General features: G+C 51.6%; 1 protein-coding gene and 1 pseudogene across 1 annotated transcript in view; one reads left to right on the forward strand and one right to left on the reverse strand.

Annotated features, from left to right (window-relative positions):
• Nucleotides 1-13,740, forward strand: part of TPD52 (tumor protein D52) — a 173,551-nt gene that overhangs the window by 40,128 nt on the left and 119,683 nt on the right. The gene's annotated exons all lie outside the window — the stretch shown is intronic.
• Nucleotides 11,971-12,089, reverse strand: LOC118612295 (annotated as a pseudogene).

The following is a 13,740-nucleotide window of genomic DNA, read 5'->3' on the forward strand; positions in this document are numbered from 1 at the left end:
GACGACTATGAATATCGTTAAACATTGTATTAAAAGGATCAAATTTCCAATAAACCTCGATTTCCATAGGCACGGACACCTAAAATGATATCTAGATCTCTGAGTGGCAATAGAAATTCTTTTCTTCCTTCTCACCGAGCCTGGAATTCACCGTTCCTCTCCTTCCTGTGACTCGGGGCTTCCCGCACTGGGTCGAGAGTATTTACCTTGGTCCAATGCAGAGCAGTCAGTGGCCGTGGACGGAAGTCCCGAAGGAAGAGCGGAAGAGAAGGAAGTCGCACGGACCGCCTCTTGCCCTTCCTCCTTCCTCCCGGGAGGTCTGTAACTGTCATACCTGTGCTTCTCAGAGCGCAGGTCTCACCAGACACCTGTGTCGGGATCACCGGGCGAAGCTAACAGACAATGCGGGTCTCTGAGCAATGCCCGCCGAATCGGAGCCCCCCGAGTCGAGGCTCTGGCCTCCGCAAAGGTTTTTAGGGCGGCAGGTTGTATGGTAGGTTCATTATTTTGTTTTTTGAATAAATAATATATTCGTGTGGTTCAAAACTCAAAAAAAAAAAAAATGTACGAAGGTATATGGTGAAGGGTTTTTCTTCAACTCCATTTCCTCTCTCCCCACGTCCCCGGTTCCTCATTGCAGATCATAGACACTCGCTCCTAAAGTGTCGTTTCCGTCCCCTGCACCCATCTATCTATCATCTGTCTATCATCATCGTCCATCCGTCCATCCATCATCTCTTTATCCTTCCCACTCATTTGCACAGAGGACGCATAGAAGCATGCCCTCCACTCTGCCCTCCGCCACGCTTTAGTCACTGATTTATTAACACGTCTTGGAAATCGTTTCATGTTGGCACAAGGGACTTTGTACATTCATTTTTACGACGGCATGTTTTTTCACTGAATGGACATACCATCACATGTATGGTTTTCCTGTATTTACTTATACCAAAATTTATCCCTTTATCTTTTCTGTTTATGCTGTTTTTATGCCGTGAGGACTTTAAAATATCTTTCATGAAGTTAAAACGGTCCATCTTTTCTCTTGTGCCTCCTGGAGTCTGAGGTATATTTAGCGCAATGTCAGGTATTTTCCGAGTCACTTTCACATATTATTTAAAAAATGTTTTGCTGTATAATTTCAGCTAGGACTTCAACAGAGTAACATCACTACGATCCCATCGAGCGTATAAAATGTACTTAGCGTGGGTGTAGGAATAGAAATTCACCCGAGTTTAGTAGTTTTATAGTCCTCTCTCTCTCTCTCTCTGACACTTAAATCTTTTCTTCTATGTTTTAACAAGTCCCCTTCACGATTTTTACATCAAAGTTTGAAAACCACTTCTTCACCGGATCTCTTATCTGTCTCCTCATCTCACCTCAGAAAGTCTCGTTCAGCCTCAAAGATCCATATGATCACCGCTGTGGTCTCTGTGTTTTCCTGTAAGAAGACGCGTGGCCGCGTCAGGAAAAGCGCGTTTCTCACGGCTTTGCTGCTGGCACCGGCACCGGCACCGCAGCCCCCAGGCGGGGACAGCAGCGCCCATCTCCAGGCCGTGGCGCGAGTCGGACCGCGTGGCGCCGGCCGCGAGCGGTGGCGCCTGGTGGCCATGTGGCCCGCGGCAGCTGGCCCGAGCGCGGCCGGCCGGGCGTGGCGAGGCCGTGCCTGTCCCTCGCCGCGCCACGGGGGGAGAGAGCACAGTTGGGAATGACAGGTGGCAGCAGTGAGAGGGGAGCGGGCTGGCCGGTCCCCAGGGCTCAGAGGGGACGGACACAGGGCTTCGGGGAGCTGGCTGAGCACCCAGAACGTCCCGAGGGTTTCATCTTGGCAAGCGGCCTCGGCCCCCCACAGCTGCTCACCTACCCACTCTCAGGAATTTTAGATTTCAGGCACGGGATGATTTATAGGGCTGCTTGAAAGCAGTGAACAATGAAGAAGTAAAATATCTATATAAAAAAAAAAAACAAAAAACAATTTAGCAAAGCTTCTGTTTTTCCCGTCATTGCCGGTGGTGCCCTGCCCAGACCTCCACCAGACTTGGCTCGCTGCTCCTTCGCTCTGTGACCCAGAGCGCCCTGGGGCGGCCACAAGCTGGTTACTGTCCCCAGCCACACTGCCTCTCAGGCCTTGTCCTCCTCTGCTTCCGTGGGAAGGCTTGGGGCCCTTTGCTATGCGAGGATCACAGGGGGCGACGTAAATGGGCTCCTGGCTGCGTGATCCAAGCCAATCAGGAAAACCTGCTCCACGCGCTTCCGCCGAAACTTCTGGTAGAATGAGCAACTGATAATTCCACGCCAAATGTCTGGCTTTTCGCCAGGACTGACAACTGCTCGTTTTTGCAAGCCGTGTTCCAGTGGCCATGGAGAGTCAAAATAGACGTTTTGATTCCGGAGCATTTTTTAAGGGAAGGTGGACATCACAGGGCCATTATGCAAATGAACCATAGGTTTAGGATGAGAGAAAAAACGAGTTTAAAAACTTTAAAGAAATTCATTGACTGCCAATCAAACATTCCTTAAAATTTTTTTTTTTTTTTTTTAAAAAGGCCTCACCAAAGAACTCCTGTTTTTCAGTGGCCAGCGTTCATTACCATTAGATCAGGATGGACAGATTTAGCAAATAAAAACACAAGCATTACTTGGGACATACTTATGCTAAAAAAAAAAAAAGAAAAGATTTGTTGTTTATCTGAAATTCAAATTTAACTAGATGTTGTGTATTTTATCGGGCAGTTTTAATTTAGATGCATTTTCTCTGTGGTGCCAAGAAATACGAGAAGGGCACGGTAACATTTAAAAATTCCGATGAGATAGTTAAAGCGCTTTGCTATGGTCAAAAGATAACACCGACCTCCTTTTGAAATTTGTCCTCTACTAAAATCAATTTTATGTTTTCCACAAACCTTTAGAGTTAGGGTTTTCATTAGTCTTTCAAAATGTGTGTGAGGGAAAGAATTAATATGTATTGAATACTTACTAGATGCCAAGCGTTTTTCTAGGCACTTTAGATATTACTTAAAAAATTATTTTCCTATGTAATTTCAGTCTGAGAGTGCTCAGCAGGATAAAATTGTTATTGTCTGAATGGATCTTGGTAATATAGAGAATGGCTAAGTCTAAAACAATTTACTGACCCTAAAATGAGTCAGTTACTGTGCTAAACTGTAGCCCTAAGGAGAGGGAGTGTTTACTCATTTGTCTTTACAAAGAATAGCCTTCGTCTCAAGCACTGATGTCCTTATTAGCCATAGATCGTACTAATTCAAACTTGACAGGAAAAGAATAAGTGAACGTCAACAAATTTGCTAATTATTCTTGCTTATGGACATATTTATTTATCCAACTAATATTTGCTGTGCAGGCGCCAGGCAGAGGGTGGGGCCGTAACCCCTGAACTCGCATTGCTTAGTCCGGCATTGGTGTGAACTCGGTTACAGAGGACCTCCCGGGGTGTGACCGCATTGGGTCTTCCAGAAAGGCTCCCCGCTGGCTGGCAGTCAACAGCGAGGACACCTCAAGGCTGTGTGCACTCCGCACACGGACCCAGGCGCCCCACGTGGCACCGTCCGGAAATCCCAGAGGGATTACAATGGGCGAGTGGACGGAGTTCTCTGGGAGGCGGAGTGAACACGGTTCACGGGAACTGCCCGAGTGACCACGTCGGACCGCGTGGAGCAGGTGCGCATCGTGCGCGCTGGGCCGCCAGTGCATCTGTCACCTCGGCAGGCGAGGTCCGCTTGAGCGTCGTCTTAATTCTGTTTTTCAAATAACCCGTCGCAGGCGGACAAGACGCTCCGCGGCGCGGGTGTAACGTGACTGGTTATCGTCCGTGCGGCTGGTTATTTCACGAGCGTCCTCGAGATGACGGCGAGTTTCTCACGACATGCTCAACAGCAAACACAAGCACCGCACACGTTCCGAAGGTACAGATCTCGCGCGTTCGTTTGCGTGGCCGGCGACACGCAGCGCGGCTAAGCTCGGCTCTGACCTGGCAGCGTGGCCGGCAGCCCCGTTCTCGACGCCGCGGGCGCTGCGGGTGCGGGAGATGCTGAGGTCGATCGGCCGGGACCAGCCACGGACTGCGAAGTGAAGCCTTGAGACGATCCTCCGGTTTCGCTCAAGTTAAAGAAACATCATCCTCAGATAATTGAGCTCCAGCGTTTGGAGGCATCTGTTTTTACGCGATTTCCCCTCTTGACACACCTTCTCTTCGAAGGCGCAGTGTCGGGAGGGTGAGCGGCATCGTCGAGGGAGCTGACACTCTCATCGGCCCGGGTGCCCGCGTGGCTTCGCCTCCGGTGGGCCCACGCGTGGCCTTCCGTTTCAGCGGAGGCGTGGGTGCCCAGGGCAAACCCCACGATGCGTCCGGGCCACCCCAGAACCCCCTCCAGGGCGTTCAGAGGGCAAAGCCTTGCCGCGTGAACAGACTCGAGGACGAGACGTCATCAGTGCCGACGTGCAGCGAGAGGGCCATGTGTGGGGTGGGGGGCTCCTGCCCCGACGACAAGGGAGGGTGGCCGCCCCTCGTCGCCCGCTGGGCTCCACCCACCCTTCTTGAATTCTGCGCGGGAGTCCTGCGTGACTTGCCAAACTCTAACTCGCGTCCAGTTAGAGTGGACTCACGCCTTACTGTTTATTTCCTCAATCTGGGTATGTGACACTTGAGGCTCTAATTCTTTGACCAGCCAACGTTTGGGCAATCATCAACTTAAGACTAATTAAGAGCAAAATAATTACCAGACATCCTGCCACAGTGGAATTTGCTTCATTCCGTCACCTAGACGAGGTCTCGATTTAATTTTTGACAAAGTAATTAATCTAGTTAACTGAAGTCTTTTCTGTCCCTGTTTAATTTAACTCAGCACCATTTATCGGGAGCCTCCTTTGTGCTAGGCACCGCGTAGGTAAGGCTTAGACCTCGAGGCCTAGAACTTGTGCTTGTAGCTGCGAAGAACTTTGTACATCACCTGGCCCGCGTTCCCCACTTTACAGAGGATGACGCTTCTTAATAAGCTAGAAATTTCGTGTGCAGACCCCAGGTGAAGGTCCAGCCACCTGTGCCAGATTACAGCGGCTCGTTCACTCTCTTGAAGCGCTGCGTGTGCTCTAAACGGAAGTTCGTGTTCATTCTAAACCGTCTCCGAAGGAAGGAGGAGGGAATCTGTGCACGAGTGTCCCGTGGTGTGTGCTCTGTGTCCCACCCGCCTCCTCTTAAAAAGACAGCAGTCAGCCCCCCACACCCCGAAAGGCCCATGTTAACGTAATCACGTCTTTGAAGACTTTGTCTCCAAGTACGGCCACATCCTGCGGTGCCGGGGTTCAGACTTCAGCACGTGAATTTGAGGGGGCCAACGGGGGCATCGTTCAGCCCACAACATATAGTACAGATTTCGTTACAATCAGCTTGCAGTCAAGTTGAGAAGAAACAGGTAACAAAAGTGAGGGATGGTAAATGGCTGGCGTGGTAGGGCCGAGAAGACGTGCCTCGGTGTGAGCTGGGAGAGTCCGGAGCTGTGACGAGATCCGGGCCTAGCGGGACGGGCGGTACACAGGGGAGGAGGCGGGACCTTCCAGGCCAGCCGGCGCTGTGGGCGCAGGGGCCGCGGCGACCGTGCCAGAATGGCAGGCCCATCAACGTTGCCGAGAACCGCGAAAGCCGGCGGGGACTTTGGAAGCGACCCAGTCAGACGGCCATGCGGAGCCGTTTTTAGTTTCCGAGCAGGGGAGCAAGAGGGTCAAACAGCGGGGTCGGGAGACTCGCGGCAGGCGTCAGGAGACTCGGGGCCGGCCCAAGAGGTAGCTCAAGGGAAGAACCGCCCGTGATGTAGTAAAAGGAAGGTGCCCGCTTGACCCAGCTCGTCCGACTCGTCTCGTCATAGGAAATAAAAAAGAAACGCATTTCCTGCTCGCGGGTGAAAAGGGTGAGCGCATCACCTCATTCCCACGAATCCAGGGAAATCATCTGCATTCTCGTTCTCATCCTAAAGTGGAGACAGCGTTTGCTGTCGAAGCCCCGCGGCAGGAGCCGTGGACGCTGGCCGCGAGCCCCGGGGACAGGCTGCTGGCCGGCGCGGACCCGCGGGCGCCGAGGCGCGGTTCTTCCCAGGCCGCATGCGGCCCGGCCTGACAGCTGCTGCTCTGACAGCTGCGCTCGCTGGGCGCAGGGCGGAGGTCTGGCCCCCGGGGTGCTCCCTTCAGCTCTGTCCTGAAGAGGTCCTCCTCCAGCGGCTTCGCAGGACATCCAGGTCCCTAACGATGAGACTCCGATGACAACATCGGGGTCTTCACAGTCGTGCTCCGAGGGGTGTCAGCTGAAGGGGGGTGTGGCCTCCCGGGGGTACGGCGACTCCTTGGCACCCCTCGGGCGCGCTTGCCGAGGCACCGGCCTCTGGGCGCGGAGCCCACGGCGCCCGGCCGTAACTTACGGGTTCTTCAGGGGACCGTGGAATCCGGTGCTGTTACGTACCCCCCACACACCCCCCAACACACGCCTTTCCTCTCCACAGCCGGACCTTCGGCATCCGGGGTATCTGGATGTCGTCACTGTTCGTCTCCTGTGTTCAGCCGAGAGCCATCGCTCCACGGAGACCTCGGTCCTGCTTTCCTGGCTCGGAAGCGAGTCTCACTTACCTGTGGCGCCTTGGCCTTTGTCATCACCTTCTCACCTTTAAAATCTCCAGCATCAGCGCCACTGTGGCACAAAATCGAGAAAACATAGAACAGGTCTTTGAAGAACTCATTTAAATTCCTAACTCTCTTAAAGCAAGTTCTTAATTTTTTTACCTGTTGAAATCTTTTGCCTCATCTCTGCAAAATCTCAACTAATCGATTTTCTTTATAAACTTCTACACAGTGAATACAGGCTTTACTGTATTAAAAGTCTCAAACTCTGTGGAGCTCAGTTTCCTTGTCTTTAAAATGAGGGAGTTAGACGCAAAAATCAAGTCCCATCTGGTTCTCTGACTTCATGATTTGTTTCTTCTAGCTCTCTTATGATTTGTTTCTACAACTTACTTTTTCCCTAAACCATGAGAACCAACCCCAAACAATACATATTTGGTACTGTTTTTAACAAAACATGTTTACCCATAAGATAGACATTTTTTAATGAGCTAGGGGGAAAAAAAAAGTGTTGCCTCTTTCTAATAAAATCTGAAGAGCTTATTTCAAGTCCCAGTTCTACTAATAAATCCTGTGACCTTCGGCACGGTGCTAACGTGGTCAGTTTCCACATTCGCTGTTAACACCACTACCATTTATCTCAAACAGTGCTTTTAAACATCAAAATACCTATGAATGAAATGCTTAAAAAAAAAAAAAAAAAAGGAAAGAAAAAGAAAAGTTTTGGATTTGTTTCAAAATCACCCGAAGACTTAGGGGAGTACTTTCAGTCTAGAAGAATATGAATCTCTCCATGTGTCGAAAGTCGTTTAAGGTGGGGGTATAGTTTCCATTTAGTGGCTGTAAGGATAAAATCAGATAAAGTGACCAAAACCTCTGAAAGGTTAAAAAATAAAAATAAAAAAACTTTAAAATATTTATCAATGCAGGATCTCTGTGGCAAATCTCGATGGGCGTATGTTTGAGCTGATCTCGGCATTCTCATCCTCCATGCCTTCTGATATTGGAAACTGGCTAAATACGGTGATTTTTTTGTTTCAGTGCAATCAATTCCAAATTGAAAACCACATGTCAACTGGACTATAACAGTATTTCACCTCCGAAGAGTATAAATTATAGTGTCTAAAGTGTACTCATCTAAATTACCTAATTTAATCTTCACAAATAAGGTAGGTATTTGCAATCCCATTTTTCAGATGAGAAAACTGAGAGCCAGTATGATTTTTCACTATGCCAGAAAGTTTCCTGATTGTTCCATGTTTATCAGCTTAACAAGATCTTGAAAGAGATGTGTGTGGTTTTTTAGTTTTGGTTTTGGTTTTTGGTTTTTGGGTTTTTTTTAGTTCTAATCTAGAAGCTTGGAATTATTAATCCAATTTTAAGCGGACTTATATTGCTACATGTTTCGTCCGCATCCGCCATAAACTGCGTTATGATTGCACTTAAGAATTACGCCATAAAACCCCGTAGGTCTTCCTTGCTGTTGGGGAAGTAGGTCTCGATCCAGGCCAAACTGGAAAATCGTGTTATAACCGTACCAACTTGTCTGAAATCTAACTTGAGAAAAAGGTTAATTGTAGATATTTCCAAAGGAATTTGGTCCTGAAGGAATGTGAAATGATGGGTGTGAGCGTCCCCTCCCCTCGGGAAGGCAGTCTGCATCCCGTCCTGTCCCCATGGAGAGGCTGGAGAGTCACAAGGCCCCGGGGGGTTTCCGGGGCCCTGACCGGTGTCGCCTCCTCCTCTCCCCACGAGACAGAAGTGGGGATTTCTTCCATTGCCGAGCAGCCCTTAGGACTTCCCCAGGCTCCTTAAAGAAGGTACCAAAGTGGGGATCCCCAGTGTTGGGGACTCCTGGACGTTCCTTTAGGCTGGGGTGCTCGACCCAGGTGGTGTTTGAGGAACACTGGGAGAGTTTATAAAATACTGAACCCCAGGCCTTGTCCCAGCCAATCAGATCGGCCTGGCCGGAGGTGGGCGGGGGCGCCCGGGCCGGGCAGTTCGAGAAGCTTCCGGGTGATACAATGCATGGTTAGACTGAGAACCACCGCCATAGGCTGTCTGCCCGATCCCCACGTAGGGCTCTGCACCCCCTCGCACGGTCACGCGGAGAAGCTGGAGAGTATGAAGACTGGGGCATTGGCACCCTTCTTCTCTGCCACCCTTTTAACTTTGACCTCCTCTGGGGTCCTGTGTGGTTCTGTGTCCCCATATACTTCCTCTCCTACAGGCATTAGTTCACAGGAGATGATCAGGAACCCATTTGCATTAAAATATATAAAATCGATGACCTAAAATGATCGCCCTCTCAGGGACATTGATATATTATTCATGTGTACTATAGAATATGGCCAAGGGAGTTAAGCCGTGATTCACCAAGGACATCGGGCATCAGCCCGGCCCCCAGTGCTCAGGGAACGCGGCCTCCGCCAGGCCGGGAGACCCCCGCTCCTGCGGCCTGCTGGCCGTTTCTCCCAGCACCCCCCTTGATACGGCTGCGACTTGGTTAGGACCCTGCAAAACCTAGAAGAGGCAGAGAAGCAGAAAAAACAGCACTCGCTGACACCCAGAGACCACCTGTGTGGCTTGATGAGTGACCAGAAAGCGCAATGATCCTGTTGCGCAGAGAGCCAGCTGTGCCCTGAGCGGACTCGGGAGGGAGACTGTCATCCCAGAGGGAGGACGCACATCGATGCTGAGCCGAACCCCGCTTAACTGCGTGACGAGGACTCAGAACCGAACTCCATGCCTCTGGGTGGGCTGAGTCAGAGCGCGGGTCAGTGAGAGAGTGAGGGCTGAGTCACTTCCTGCCCTCGGGACGCTGCTCCGGAGAGGGGCATCACCGCCCAGGCTTGCGGCCTCAGTGTGACCCGCACCGCAGGGCCCGTGCAGGGCCCGTGCACGCCGCGCGGGCTTCCCTGTGCCTCTTCCGGGGAAGTCGCCGCGGAGCTCGTCGCGAGGCTGGTGCGTGGAGCTTAGGTCCTTTCTGAGTGGCTGGTTTAGAACACTTATTAATTAAATGCAAATGCAACCGACGTTTAAGCCCCGATTGCTTATTAAGTGTTTGGCCCGGGATTCGAAACGTGACAGACAAGCTTTCTTACTTACGAATGACACACGAATAACGTGGGGGGCTTGGCTGTGACGCTAACCCGGCCACAAGCTCTCGGAACCAAACTTCCCTCAGCAACACGTTATCAGGAATGGTGAGTGGGCAAGAGACGTCGCCTGTGTCAGTATCAAGCTGCGTCCTGTCCGAAGAGCTGGCACGTGGCCGAGGGATGGCGGCGATGGCCGAGCGCGAGGCGAGGACAGACGGGCACTGGCTACAAGTGCATTAAACTCACAAAACTCTTGCAGACCTGGCTTTACGGAACAGAGGCGGCCCGAGCCCAGACGTTTTTAGATGGTCCTTTCGTGGTGAAAATAATTTGAGGTTATTCTATTCTTAGAAGTTTGGAAGGAATCTGTTGACATATGGTTCTAGCAAATTACAAACACCCCCGAATTTTTGTTAGGAAACATGCTGCCGGCATTGAAATGTGTGGCTCATTACTCTCGGGAAATGCTCCTATAATAATTTAATAATCGTAGTGATACTTTTAACTTCTGACTATTTTATAAGTGCTGTTTACTGTGTCCTGATGGCCAAGCTTGCACAGAGGCCTTCAGATCCACTGCAGTGATGATGATGGTGAGCTAACATTCATGAAGCCCTGTCCGCGAGCTGAGGGCCGGGCCGGGAGCTCTGTGCATTCTTTCTTACAAAACTGTCGTTTCGGTTTTGCCTGTGAGGAAAGAGGCTCTGAGAAGTGAGTTGCCCAATCAAGGCCACTGTGCATAGGCTGCAGGTTTCAGTTCCAGATTCGTCTGTTTTGCATGTCTTTACTCTTAACCACTGGGCTATCTTGTCCCTGTATAAAAACTCATCAGCGAACTGAAACGCTCCAGTCCAGTTAAGCTGCACTGGAAAGTGTAGACATACATACCCAACTGGGTTATATTCATATGCTTCTCAAGCACTTTGTACCACTGAGTAGCATTTTTATTTTATGAGACAAAATAATCAAAATATAGATTTTGACATAGAAGAAAATTTCTGCAACTTCGAGGCAAGCAAAGATTCCTTAAGACACAAAACACTCAAATAATTTTTTAAAAAGTTGATAAATTGGACTCCGTCAGAAAGTTTTAAATGTCTTCTCTTCAAAAGACGCCATTAAGAAAATAAAAAGCAGCCTGTATACTGGGAACCAACATGTATGGTACAAAGACCTGACAAAAGACTGAGTCCAGAATGTATGGAGAACTCTTACAATTCGACAGGAAGGCAATAACCCAGTTCGAACATGGGCAAATGATCCGGACATGCTCTACCAAAGAAAACGTATGGATGGCTGATAAGCAAAGGAAAAGACACTTACTACTCGTGGAAATAAAAAGCCACAAGGAGATACCACCACACACCTACCAGAATAGGTAAAATTAAAAAGACCGAAAAAGCGAGTGTTTGCCGAGGACGCAGAGCAGCCAGGACCCTGGCCCGCTGCCGGCGGGTGTGGAGAAGGGTGCAGGCATGTGGAGGGCCGTCCGGCAGTTATTAAATGTGCATTTAGCACATGACCCGGCAAGTCTAGGTGTTGACCCAAGCGCCAGGAAAACATATCCATGCCAGATTTTGTCCACCAGGGTTTTATTAGAGTTTATTCAACTTCACGCCTAAGAATCCCAACTTGGAAACGATCCGCTGGTGAATTAATAAGCAAGTTGCGGTTCGTCTTTAAAATGGACTCAGAGATGAAAAGGCGTGAACTTCTGGTGCACACGACAACACGGGTTATTCTCAAAAACAAAAACTGTGCTGAACAGGAGATGCCAGGCCCAGAGTACACGCGCTAACGATTCCATTCGCAAGGAGTTCTGGAAAAGCCTCATATAACCTCTTCTCTGCTGGGTCTTTCCCATTAGACTGTTCTCTCTCTCGTTCCCGTGGTCATCATTACACAGCTCGGCAGTCCTGACCCTCGGCAGCTGGCGGGGGGCAGGGGGGGAGCAGGGATAAACTTACTGCAAAGAAAGGGGGAAAAGGAGACTTTCTGACATGATAGAGACATTCTGCGTCTTCACTGTGGTAACAGTTGCACGTGTATAAATTGTCAAAGTCATCAAAACGCACAGGTAAATGGGTGTTTTGAGTTGCATATAAACTGTATAATTGCGTGTGTGTGCGCGCGTGTGTGTGTGTGTGTGTAAAATTAAGTGTTGGCAGATGGTACAGGAAGCAGGGTGTGGGTGCGGACACCGTGGGGCTGGTGTCGTCTTTATTTTTCATTTTTATTTATTTTTTAGCACCTGCAGCACCTGGTCTTCCTAGGTTGTCTCCCATCCAAGTACTCCCCAGGCCCGGCCCTGCTGAGCTTCCGCGATCAGGCGGGATCGGACGCGTTCAGGGTGGCGTGGCCGTAGACTGATGTCATTTTTAAACGGGAACCAGGGAGCGTGTCATTGCCATAAACCCAGGACGGAGGTGGCGGTGACTTGGCAGACCGCAGCAGGCGGCAGAGGCAGTGAGGAGGGGGCGGGTCGGAAGGCGATACCTTCCAGATGTGGACCCCTCGCAGGTAGGGACAGGCCTCGCCTCGCACAGCAGAGCCTCCGTGCGCCGGGCTTGCTCTGACCTCTGACCTCTCACCTCGGGATGACCCTGGCTCTCCGTGTGACAAATCCTGCGGCCGAGCTTCCAAGCGCTGCGAACACTCTCCTCCAGTTTGCAGGGCGGGGCTTCTCTTTAAAAGTAGAAGCTACATTTCTTTTTCTCCTAATTTTGACATTTCGCATCTGATGAATTCTCCCAAATGCTTTCTGGCAGGAGGAAGCCGAGCGAGCTTATTTTAGCTTCCTCCCTGTTGTTTTCCTGTGGCATTTCGCCCCTGCCAACCCCGCAGAGGGGCATGGCGGGGCGGTGTGGGGTGCCGTCGCGCCGGTCAGCTGGGCTCTGGACCCAGGAGGCAGGTCAGAGAGCCGTCCCAGGAGTCCACAAAACCACGAAGCTAAAAAAAATACATGTTCTGTAAACGAAGCCACTAAGCAAACGACGCGGGTTACGTAAAGGCCGGATCACCCAAGACGGAGCAAAAGGGTTTTGAGCAGAAAAGCCCACGGCGTGCAGGGCTGCGGGGCGAAGCCCTGATGCCTGTCCTGAGCCCCATCGCTGAAGCCGCCGCCCATGCGTCGACTGCCAGGAGCAGGAGTAGTTCTAAGGCCTTTGCCATGTTTGTTATCCTAAGAGTGCGTTTCTAGTTTCCACGCCCTGCGGGGCTGGAGGGGGCCGGAAGGTCCGTAGATAACGGGAACCCCAGAAGCCAGGCCGGCGACGCGGCGATGAATGGGCCCAGGCGCGTTCGCCGTTACTGCGCCGCAGAGCGGTGGGACCTGAGGCCGGAGAGGCGGGCGGAGGCCACTAGCGGCCGGCCTTGACCGCCACGCGAGGGCTTCGGCCGGGGAGCGGCGTGGCCGGATCGTGGCTTCAGAGAGATTTCTGGTGAAGGCATCGGAGGCGCACGTGTGAGTTGGGTTCTCCCAGGAGCAAATCCCCGGATCGAGGGTTTGAGTTCAAGTGATGTTTCCAGGAAACGATCCCAGAAGAAACAAGCAAGGACGCGGACAAACGGGACAGGGAGGGTAAGGAGCCGAGCGGAGGGGCGGCTTCAGGCGGGGCGCCGGCCTCGGCCCGACCCCGGGGGAGCTCAGGGGCCCAGCGCACTTCCCGGCTGCCCCCCGCCCCCCTGGAGGCAGCTGTCATCGGCCCGCCAGCTGGGGGGCTCGAAGCCCCGTGGGCAGCTCCCGTGCTTCCTGCGGGCCGGGCAGCCCCACTGCCAGAGGACAGTCCCCCTTCCCTTGCGGTGCCGTGGGTGACCGCCTCACCGAGTCTGCTGCCCGTTTGCCACCGCACACAGTTACTACAGTGTTATCCACCGACGTCCCATGCCGCGCTCTACCCCTCCGTGACGGCTTCGCAAGCGCCCGTCGGTACCCGGCAGTCCTTTTCCCTTTGTCGTCCACTCGCCTGACCCCCCCCCCATCTGGCAACCATCGAGATGCGCTCTGTGTGAGTTTGTT

Source organism: Rousettus aegyptiacus, unplaced genomic scaffold, assembly GCF_014176215.1.
Source record: "Rousettus aegyptiacus isolate mRouAeg1 unplaced genomic scaffold, mRouAeg1.p scaffold_m13_p_15, whole genome shotgun sequence".
NCBI classification, from domain to species: domain Eukaryota; kingdom Metazoa; phylum Chordata; class Mammalia; order Chiroptera; family Pteropodidae; genus Rousettus; species Rousettus aegyptiacus.